We start from the raw sequence: 11,567 nt of genomic DNA on the forward strand, positions 1-11,567 counted from the left end.
TTCATGGAAAATACCAACTCTCAAGTTTCTAGTAGTGAATTATTTTGATGACTTTTTTACAATTGTTTAATTCCCACTTTACTTGCCAGAATACTTCCTGACTATTTGCTCAGCTAGCTAAGTACCAGAGTGCAATGAAAAACAATTTTGTGATTTGTATATTCATTGGTGAGAATATCTAACATTTTGGGGGTGTCTGTGTTACATGTTAGGCACTCTGCCACATAAGTGCTTTTATGGATTAATCCATTTAATGCTCCCAACCGTAAGAATAATATATTATTGGTCATATTCACATTTCATAGACACTAAATTGAGAACTGTTAAAAAACTAGTGACAGGGCTGGGGATGTGGCTCAAGCGGTAGCGCGCTCACCTGGCATGCGTGCGGCCCGGGTTCGATCCTCAGCACCACATACCAACAAAGATGTTGTGTCCGCCGAGAACTAAAAATAAATAAATAAATATTAAAAATTTTTAAAAAATGAACAAATATTTCACTTAAAAAAAAACTAGTGACAGATGCTAGATTTGAGCCCAGACTTGTGTAACTGCCCTTCTTGCATGCTACCTTATTTCTCATCAATGAAATCTAATCTGAAAAGCAAACATATATTTGGCCTTTTATTTCTGTTTGTTATTTTAATGTCATGTTGGGGTTCTTCATAGTTCTGTCCTTGGCTCACAGCTATTTTCTTTTTCCATCCCTTCTCTGGGTAATGACAACTTCTCTTGTCAGTTCAACTACCAGCTCTATGGGGACATGCTCAAGTCCAGACCTGAGTTCACTTGTGCTTAAAATTTACATATTTACCGTTGAGGATTAGCTCAGTGATAGAGTGCTTCTCTGGCATTGGTATAATACTAGGTTCCATCCCCAACACCTTTAAAAAAAAAAATTACAAGCAAGCACAGTGGCACAACCTGTAATCACAGCTGCTCAGGAGGCTGAGGCAGGAAGATTGCAAGTTCAAGGCCAGCCTGGGCAATTTAGTAAGATCTAAATTTAAAAAATTAAAAGGGTTAGGGATGTGGCTCAGTGGTAGGGTGTCTGTGGGTTCAATCCCCAGTATCACTAAGGAAAAAAATCACATATCTAAACATAATAAATGTCAACATGACAAAATTGAGCACATCATCTCTCCCAACCTGTTCTGCCTCTTATATTTCCTACTCCAGTGAAGATGCCCACACAATCACTGAAGCCAGAGGGCCAAGTCAGATGCCCCATTCGCCCTCCACACCATGTGGAATCAATCAATCCACAAGTCCCACCAATATTTTTTCATTAACTATTCTGGAGTGTAGTCTTTGTTTCAGCTGAGCTGCACTGTTATGTTAAGGTCTTGTTATTTCATTTCTCTTAAAAATCCCTTATAACCCCACACTCTAAAAAAAACACCATTGATATCTTTGTGTGTTTCCTGCTACTTTAAAAAATGTACAATTATGTTATGTCCTTGGACAAATTTTTTAAACTCCCCGGGGTTTATTTAATCTTCTCATCTATAAAATAGGGCAAGTAATAAACAGCTACTTCAGTTTTAAAGACTACTACTATATTTACAACAGAGCCTTACTATAAGTATTATGTGTTATTTTAAACTATAATAATCCCGGCTAACTGCAACATTGAAAGATTAAAATCTAATATAAAATAGGGGGTTGGTAAAGAGCCATAAGAATTAAATGTGTATAATGTAAATATATCGGGGCTGGGGATGTAGCCTAGCGTGCGTGCTGCCCGGGTTCGATCCTCAGCACCACATACAAACAAAGATGTTGTGTCCACCGAGAACTAAGAAAAATAAATAAATATTAAAATTCTCTCTGTCCCCCTCTCTCTCTCACTCTCTCTTTAAAAAAAATTTTTTTTAAAAATAATGTAAATATATCATTAAATGTATGTGTAATCCAAATAACAAGTATGGCTAGGGGTATAGCCCAGTGGAAGACTGTTCATATGTAAGGGTAAAATTTCTAAGCTGATTCTAAACTGCAAAATTAACATGTAAAAGACCCGGGCATCGCAAAGTTCCTCTGCTACCTGAAATTCCTGAGATAGTTAAGACAACGCCCTACTGGCCATTTAGCCTAGGGCCCTGTGCAGTTTGTCACAGGGCCCGAACCAATCAGTTTAAATGTGTACCCTGCTTAGGAGTGACCAATCACCCCCGCCCGACCTGTTCCCACCAATGAATGTGCCAATCACCTCTCAGAGTTGTTGTTCAATTTTCCCGCGCCTCATGATGATTTGTTCTGATGCATGCAAAGCCCCCCCCCCGCCCCCGCCCTCTCCAAAAAGTGTACTTAAGCTCTGCTTGACCTCTGCTCTGGGCTCTGGGCTGCTCTCCCTTCTTGAGTGAGCACGGAGCCCCAGCGCGCTGGAACGGATCCCTAATAAATCCCCCTTGCCATTGCATGGAGCTAGTCTCGTGTGGTCTCTTTCTCCGACGCTTGGCCGGACCCTTACACATACAGAGACCAGAGTGAGGTTCCATCCCCAGCACCAAAAAATAATAGTAAGTAAACGTTCTTCAAAGTATTCATTTAAAAAAAAAAGCTGAGCCAGCATGGTGGCACACATGTATAATCCCAGCGACCAGGGAGGCTGAGGCAAGGGAATCCCAAATTCAAAGCCAGCCTCAGCAACTTAGTGAGACTGTAACAGGGGTTCACTTGATGCTTTGACTATATCTCTTGTGGCTTTGAAATTTACATGTTTTTTTTTTTTTTCCCAACCTTTTTCTCCCTGATCTTCTTTTCCCTAACTGGCTCCTTCCTGATCTCTTCTCACTAATCTCATTTTCTCTGAATCACCTCTTTTAAAATCCCCCTCTTTCTGCTGATGGGCAGTGTTGGTAAAGATGGCGCCCAGAGTGCTTCTCTTCTGGGAGATCAGGTCCATGACGCACTGAATGGCTCACGAACCATCACCTCCAATCCCTGTGAATGGCTCCAACTTTGAATGGCGCACCTCCAATCCCTGTGAATGGCTCCAACTTTGAATGGCGCACCTCCAATCCCTGTAGTGGCACGAACTCTCGAACTCTCGGCCAATGAAGAAGTAACAGCCCACTCGCCTTGCTCCTCTTCATACTGTATTAAGCCCATAAATATCAATACCCTGTTCGTGTTCGTTCTCTTACTCTTCCTCTCTCTTCCTCTCACCCTCTCTCCTCTCTTACTCTCCCCCTCCCCTTCTCTTACTCTTACTCTCTCTTACTCTCTCCCCCTCTCTCCCCCTCCCCTCTCTTTCCCCCCCCTCCCCCCTCTCCTCTCTCTCCTCCCCTCCTCTCTCTCCCTCCCTCCTCTCTCTCCCCCCTCCTCTCTCTCTCTTTCCCCCTCTCCTCTCTCTCTACTCCCTTCTCTTCTGCGACTGGCCACTACGGTCCTGCTAATAAAATCTCCAGGTAAAGGGTTGTTTTGGCTTGTTGAGTTTACGGAGCTTTTCCATCGTCCTTTACAGGCAGAATCACAGCCTGTGGAACAGGAGTGCCCTGTGTTTCTCCTTTGCTAGCAAGGCAATAAACCTTCTTTTTCCCTTTTTCTCAAAACTCATTATTGGATTGGCACCGGAGACAAGGACTGAGCTTTTGGCAACAAGACCCTGTCTTTAAATTTAAAAAAAAAGGGGGGGTAGGGCTGAGAATGTGGCTCAGTGCCCCTCAATTCAATCCCCAGTTTAAAAAAAAAAATGACTCAAACACTAAAAACTCATTCTTTTGAATCTCATTCTTGAATTATTCAGAAAATATTGCTGTTGTGTGGTTAGTTTTGTTGCTAAGGCCATTTTTTGTGTGTGTGTACTGAGGGTTGGACACAGGGCCTACAGCATGCAAAGCGGGCACTATTCATTCTACCACCCAGCTACACCCCTGTAAGGCTGATTTATCTGTAACTTTTGTCATGTAGATATTATTTCTTTTGAAATGTTTGAACTATTTACTATCTTGAAATATATATCAAAGTGGTGTTTTAATGTAGTTATACCTTTGGTTTTTTCTATGCTTTTTTTTTTTTTTTTTTTTTTTTGTAGTTAGGATTGAACCCAGGGGTGCTTTTTTATTTTGAGAAAGGGTCTTTCTGAGTTGCTGAGGCAACTTACCATCCTCCTATCTCAACTTCCTGACACCATTTTTTGAGGGGGAGGGAGTTATCAGGGATTGAACTCAAGGGCACTTGACCACTGAGCTGCATCCGCAACCCAATTTTTTTTTTTAAACATTCTTTTTTAAATTATTTTTTAATATGTATTTTTCAGTTTTCAGCGGACACAACATCTTTGTTTTTGGTGCTGAGGATCGAACCCGGGCCGCACGCATGCCAGGCGAGCAAGGTACCGTACCCCTTGAGCCACATCCCCAGCCCCGCAGCCCTATTTTTGTATTTTTTATTAGAGACAGGGTCTCACTGAGTTGTTTAGCACCTCACTAATTTGCTGAGGCTGGCTTTGAACTCCCAATCCTCCTGCCTGAGCCTCTGGATCCATTGAGATTACAGGTGCGCCACCATGCCCAGCTGACAAGATTTTTGACCGGAAGGTATATAAACCTATGAGAGAAGGAATAACAATTGTCACATTCTTTCCTTTAGAGAGAGTATAACCATACCATACATATGGAAATTTTAGGATTTGGTAGTAATTTTCTTTTCCTTCCAGTCCTGGGGGTGGAACCCAGGGCCTCACTCATGCTCCACAAGTGCTCTAACATTGAGCTACATATACAACCCTGGAAGTAGACTACAATACAAAAGTTGTATCTTAACTTTTTACTTTCTGTCTATAAAATAAAAAATAAAAAGAATTGGGAATATGACTAAATTATTATAAAATATTTTCCCATATTAATATAACTTTCCTGCTGAGGATGTAGTTTATTTTTTTTTAAAGAGAGAGAGAGAGAAAGAAAGAGAATATTTTTTTTAATATTTATTCTTTAGTTTTTTGGCGGACACAACATCTTTGTTTGTATGTGGTGCTGAGGATGACATGCACGCATGGCAGAGGAGTGCACTACGGCTTGAGCCACACACATCCCCAGCCCGAAGATGTAGTTTAGTGTTAGAACACTTGCCTAGAATGAGGGAGGCACTGTGTTCAATTCCCAGTACTTAAAAAAAATTAAGAAGCCAAGCCAGGCCAATGGTGCACGCTTGTAATGCCTGTAGCTCAGGAAGCTGAGGCAAGAGGATCACAAAGCCAGCATGAGCAATTTAGCCAGACCTTTTCTCAAAATGAAATAATAAGGAGTGGGGATGTAGTTCAGTGGTAAAGTGTCCCTGGGATCATTCCCAGTACCCCTCCAAATAAATAAATAAATCTTTCACATCATTGTAGATAGCCTTAACTTCATTCAGAAATGAACCTTTTTCTTTTCTGCCTCAAACTGCACAATACTTAATGTTGCAGAAGAGTGAACTTCTTCTTTAACTAACTTTTCATTACATCTATGTAGATAGATACATTTCCTTTGATTTAACCAGTTCACAATTGTGGACTTTTTTCAGAATTCATGTTCAGCCAAAATTAGAGTAATTCTTTTTTTTTTTTTGTACCCGGGATTGAACCCAAACCTAAGGGTGCTTTCCCACTGAGCCACATCCCCAGCCCTTTTTTTATATTTTATCTAGAGGCAGGACCTTGCTAAATTGCTGAGGCAGGCTTTGAACCCATAATCCTCCTGCCTCAGTCTCCAGATCTGCTGGGATTAGAGGCATGCACCACAGTGCCCAGAAAAAATAGAGTAATTCTAAAGTGACTTGCTATCAGGATATGCATCTATACAGGTCTCTGAAGTTACAGACAAACTGCTAAGTAGGTTTTTGGTTTTGGATTTGGTTTTGGTACCAGGGATTGAACCCAGCCACTGAGTCATATTCCCAATTCTTTTTATTTTTTATTTTATAGACAGGGTCTCAATAAATTACCTAGGGTGTCACTGAATTGCTGAGGCTGGTCTTGAACTTTTGATAATTCTACCTCATCCCTCTCTGCTCCTGCCACTTCCAATTGTTGGGATTATAGGCAGGCATCACCTCACCCAGTCTTGATTTTACATTTTTGTGGTATGTCTTTTCTTTTTTTTTTTTTTTTTTTGGCGGGGCGGGGGGTGGGGGTGCTGGAGATTGAACCCAGGGCCTTGTGTTTGCAAGGCAAGCACTCTACCCAGCTGGGCTATATCTGCAGCCCTTGTGATATGTCTTAACAGTAGTAGGAACAGCAAATTAGCTTTGGGTTTTTAGAGATGTATAATTTCACCTTGCATGGTGTCATACACCTTCCAGTGACTCAGGAGGCTGAAGCAGGAGGATCGCAAGTTAGAAGCTAGACTGGGCAATTTCTATTTAGAGACCCTATCTCAAAATAGAAAATAAAAAGGGCTGGGGACATAGCACTTCTCCATTTAATCCCCAGTATCAGGGAAAAAAGAAAAAAAAGAAAAAAGTATAATTTGATTTTAGTAAACAGTTGTATCCCGGCATGGAAAATGGTGTAGGTAGTCTAGAATTGCTGCACCTACATCTAGGCCAGAAGACTCCTGGCAGCTTTACAGAAAATTATATCTAAAAGAGCAAGCATGGGCCCCCCTCTCTGCAATGTTCTGCAGGATTTACTGCACTCCTTGGTGAGCTGTCTGCCCTCCATTCCTCTTTTCCCTGCCCTCAGGCTCAAGGCAGTTACTCACAGGCTGTGTCCTTGAGCTCTGCTGTCCACCTTCAAGAGAAATCTGTGTAAAATGGAATATTCCATGCTATGATAAGGTTTTCTGATGTCAATCATTTTCCATTCCTCTGATACGGTTTTGTATTTTCATTTTTCTGAATATTTCTGCCTGTGACCATTCTATAGAGATTGGGAAGATAAGGCGAGGCATGGTGGCACTTGCCTGTAATCCCAGTGGCTCAGGAGGTTGAGGCAGGAAAACCATGAGTTCAAAACTGGCCTCAGCAACTTAGCAAGGCCTTAGCAACTCAGTGAGACCCTGTCTCTAAATAAAATATAAAAAAGGGGATGGGGATGTGGCTCAGTGGTTAAGCACCCCTGGGTTCATTCCTCAGTACCCCCCCCCAAAAAAAAAGGAAGAAAAGGAGAGATGTGATAACAATTTTTTTTAAGAGAGAGAAATTTTTTTTAATATTTTTTTTTAGTTTTCTGCGGACACAACATCTTTGTTGTATGTGATGCTGAGGATCGAACCCGGGCCACACGAATGCCCGGCGAGCTCGCCAGGCTTGAGCCACATCCCCCGCCCCTGATGATAACAATTATCCTTCACCACCTGCATAAAACTTCAGGATTTCTCTCGTTTCCCCACTTTGGTTTTGTTTTTCTTTTGTTTTTTGGTGGTGCTGGGGACCAAATCCAGGGCCTCCTGCATACTAGGCAAGGACTGTATCAATAAGCTACATCCCTAGCCCACTTCATTGTTCTTTTGTTTCTTGTTTAGGGACCAAATGACTTCCAGAGTATTCCATTTCCAGTTGCCTAGCTTTTTTTCTTTTTTCCTTTTTTTTTTTTTAAAAGCAGACTTTTGGGTGCTATTTCTTCCTTCTGTCAGAAGGACAAGACATCAGTGAGAATTCAAGTCTTTTTCTAGGGGTCTCAGAGTCCTACTGACAGGTTGCTGGCTCTGTCTCTTCAAGCTTTCAGCCTGGCTGAAATCCTGCATGCAAGATCTTTCCTCTTTTTTCTTTTTGGTACTGGGAATTGAACTCACAAGTGCTTTGCCCCTGAGCTGCATACCAGTCCTTTTTTATTTTTGTATTTTGTGACTGTCTCACTAAGTTGCTGAGGCTGACCTTGAACTTGTGTTCCTCCTGCCTCAGCCGCCTGAGTAGCTGGATTACAAGTATGCAACCACTACACCCAGTGTCCCAATATTTTTCCTTTTTTTTTTTTTTTTTTTGAGACAAGGTCTCACTAGCTAAGTTGCTTAGGGCCTTGGCTCTTTTTGTTGTTGTTGTGTTAGTTTGGTACCAAGGATTGAACTGAGGGGCACTTAACCACTGAGCCACATCCCCTGCCCTTTCTTTCTTTTTGAGACTGGGTCTCTCTAGCTAAATTGTCTAGGCCCTCACTAAATTGCTAAGACTAGTTTTAAACTCTCAATCCTCCTGCCTCAGCCTCCCACTGCTGAGGGCCATTGCCAAGTAGGAATGACGCATCGAAATTTCCTTGCCAGCGTACCCCAAGTTAAATGGACTTGCCTTGGAATTTCGGTGTTGACATTGCATGTAAGGTGACCTTGCTCAAGGACCAGGGCAGATCTGGGTTTAGAGCTGATCAGGTTTGAGGAAGTATCCCGGTCCTTGGGTTTAGGGCGTTCCCGGTTTAAGACAAGTTTAAGGCGTTCCGGTTTAAGACAATATGGGTTTTAGGGAAGTTGGAGGTTGAAGATTATTGCTGCTGGGATTAGGGTGTTCCTGCTACCTGAGCTCCCGTTGAGTTCTCGTGAGATTCAGAAAGTATTGGAAAAGAAAGCCTCCTGGAGTAGGTGAATTGGGCAGCAGCAGAACTGGGATTTCCCCAGAACGTGTGTAGAGGCCGGTGTGAGTTCAGGAATAAAGAATTGCTGTCTGAATCTACAAGGTGTGTGGTGGCTCGTGATTCTTGTGCCAAGCCGAGACATTGGCATCCCACATCGCTGGGATTATAAGCATGTACCTCTGCACTGGGCCCAGCACTTTTCCTTTTGTGCTGAATTTTGTATACATGTCATCTCTCCCCAAAAGAGCTAAAAGCTGTTGGAAGACTGAAGTCGTGTCTTTTTTGTCTTGGTCATTACCTGGAGCCAAGTGTAGTGGTCTGTGCACACCTGTAATCCCAGCAACGGGGGAGAGTGAGGCAGGAGGATTACCACTTTTGAAGCCAGCCCCAGCAATTTAAAGAGGCCCTAAGTAACTTAGTGAGACTCTGTTCTTTTTAAATTTTTATTTTGAGAAGAGATCTCTCTAAACTACCCAGATTGGCCTTGAATTTGTGATCCTTCTTTGCTGGGATTATAGGTGTGCACCACAGCACCTGTGCCCCCTACTCTTTGGTAGTTGTAGATAGACAGCATGCCTTTATTATTGCTGTGCTGAGGATTGAACCCAGTGCCTCACACATGCAAGGCAAGCACTCTGCCACTGAGCTGTAGGCCCAGCAACTCCCCCCCTCCACCTCAACTCTCTTTTTAAAGAGAGAAATTAGCAAGTGTTCGAATTCTCAAGTATTCTTCATTCTCAAAGTGGGAATTGCTTCGAGATGCAATCAAAGACAACTGAAAAGGAAATAATTTTCTATATACTTTAACTGTCATTTCATGCCACAACTATTTCCTGCCTAAAATTATTTGGTATGCCACCAACAATTTATGCCTCACATTTTGGGAGGTACAGTTCTATACAGTAATCCATTTACTGAAAATCTGTTTTGAATCTGCACTCTCACACTTTGTTAGCATTGTGTTTCATACACTTTAATTAGCTCCTATCTACCCTGCTGTCTTTAGGGCATGGATTGTTATTTCTTCATCCCACAGAGGAATGAACTGAGATCTGGAGAGGGCTGGAGGATTATCCCAGCACAGTGTGTAAGTATGACTAAGCCAGGGGCAAATAAACTAGGAGCTTAATCTCCTGATAAAGATTTGACTGCTTCCCTCCCCTTGAAAGATCTGGGATCCAGGAGTTGTGCAATTCTTTTTTTTTTTTTTTTTTTTTTTTAAAGAGAGAGTGAGAGAGAGAGAGAGAAAGAATTTTTAATATTTATTTTTTAGTTCTCGGCAGACACAACATCTTTGTTGGTATGTGGTGCTGAGGATCGAACCCGGGCCGCACGTATGCCAGGCGAGCGCGCTACCGCCTGAGCCACATCCCCAGCCCCGAGTTGTGCAATTCTTGAGGTCACTCCAATTATCCTGAAAAGGGATAAGGAGGTAGGGAGAAAGCTGGCCTTCATTAAACTCTCTTTGGTTCTTTGCCAGTTTAGCTCATTTAAACTTCCTAGCAAATGTATTCCCATTCCACAGATAAGAAAACAGTTCCAAAGAGGTGAAAAGTGACTTACAAATTTGCATACTTCTAGTAAGATGCAGAGCCAGGATTCAAACCCCTCTTTTTTTTTTTTTTTAAGAGAGAGTGAGAGAGGAGAGAGAGAGAGAGATTTTTTATTTTTTGGCGGACACAACATCTCTGTTTGTATGTGGTGCTGAGAATCAAACCCGGGCCGCACGCATGCCAGGCGAGCGCGCTACCGCTTGAGCCACATCCCCAGCCCCCAAACCCCTCTTTTTTGACTTCTGTGCTCAGGTGCTTTGCTGACACCATAAAATTATAAATATGGAGAATTGGGCTCTGGGCTGATTTTGCCACCAAATTAAGACGCAACGCTGATAAAAGATCTGATGATCCTCAGCCATTACTATGTCTACTTTTTTTACCCAGTCAAGGACTATCTAAATTTTCTTATCTTGCATGGAAACATGAGGAGATCCAGGCAGTAGGCCTCCTGACTTCCTTGCATAAGTACCATTCATTTGGCCACTGTTTTATAATGGCATAATCTCCTGTTACCCTACAGCAAAGGCAAAAGTGAGAAATTGGACTCACGTCACATGAGGAGACAGCAAGACTCTTTTTCCTTAATGGCTTGTCTGATGCAATAATTTACTTCGGATAATTCATCTCACCCATACATAAAATCATTCTAATTTTTACCAATAAATTTAAAGATTGTGAGAGTAAATGGCAATTAAGAAACTGGGCTGTAATCTCAGCGGCTTGGGAGGCTGAAACAGGAGGATTGCGAGTTCAAAACCAAAGCCAGCCTCAGCAAAAGTGAGGCACTAAGCAAATCAGTGAGACCCTGTCTCTAAATAAAATACAAAATAGGGCTGGGGACATGGCTCTGAGCTGTTTGGTTATGATGGTGAACACCTTTAATCCCAGCAGCTCAGGAGGCTGAGGCAGGATAATCATAAATTGAAAGGCAGCCTCAGCAACTTAGTGAGACCATGTCTCAAAAAAAGGGGCAACCTGGGGTTGTTGCTCAGTGATTAAGAGCCCTGTGTTCAATGCCTGGTACCAATAAGTAAATAAATAAATAGATAAAACATCAAAAGGACTGGCAATGTAGTTCAGTGTTAAAATGTGCCTGGTTTCATCCCTGGTACTGCTCCCCTCCAAAAAAATACACACTAGGGTCAGGTGTAGTGGTGCACACCTGTAATCTTAGCTACTTGGGAGGCTGAGGCAGGTATATCACAAGTTCAAGGCCAGGCTCAGCAATTTAGTGAAGCCCTAAACAATTTAGCAAGACCCTGTCTGAAAATAAAAAATAAAAAGGCCTGGGCATGTGGCTCAGTGGTAGAGCACTACTGGGTCCAATCTGTAGTACTGTAACCAAAAGATGAAGGAGGAGAAGGAAGAAGAGCTGGGTTTCTTATAAGGAAAACTTGCCTTGTCTTTTTTTCTGTCACTAATTGTGTGAACATGAAAAAGTCGCTTATATAATAGGATACCAGTTTTCATCATCTGTGTAATAAGGTTGCACTACATAATTCAAGAACAACCGGGCAATT

The sequence above is a fragment of the Spermophilus citellus genome (genome assembly GCF_964194105.1).
Source record: "Spermophilus citellus genome assembly, chromosome: 17".
In the NCBI taxonomy this organism is placed as follows: Eukaryota; Metazoa; Chordata; class Mammalia; order Rodentia; family Sciuridae; genus Spermophilus; species Spermophilus citellus.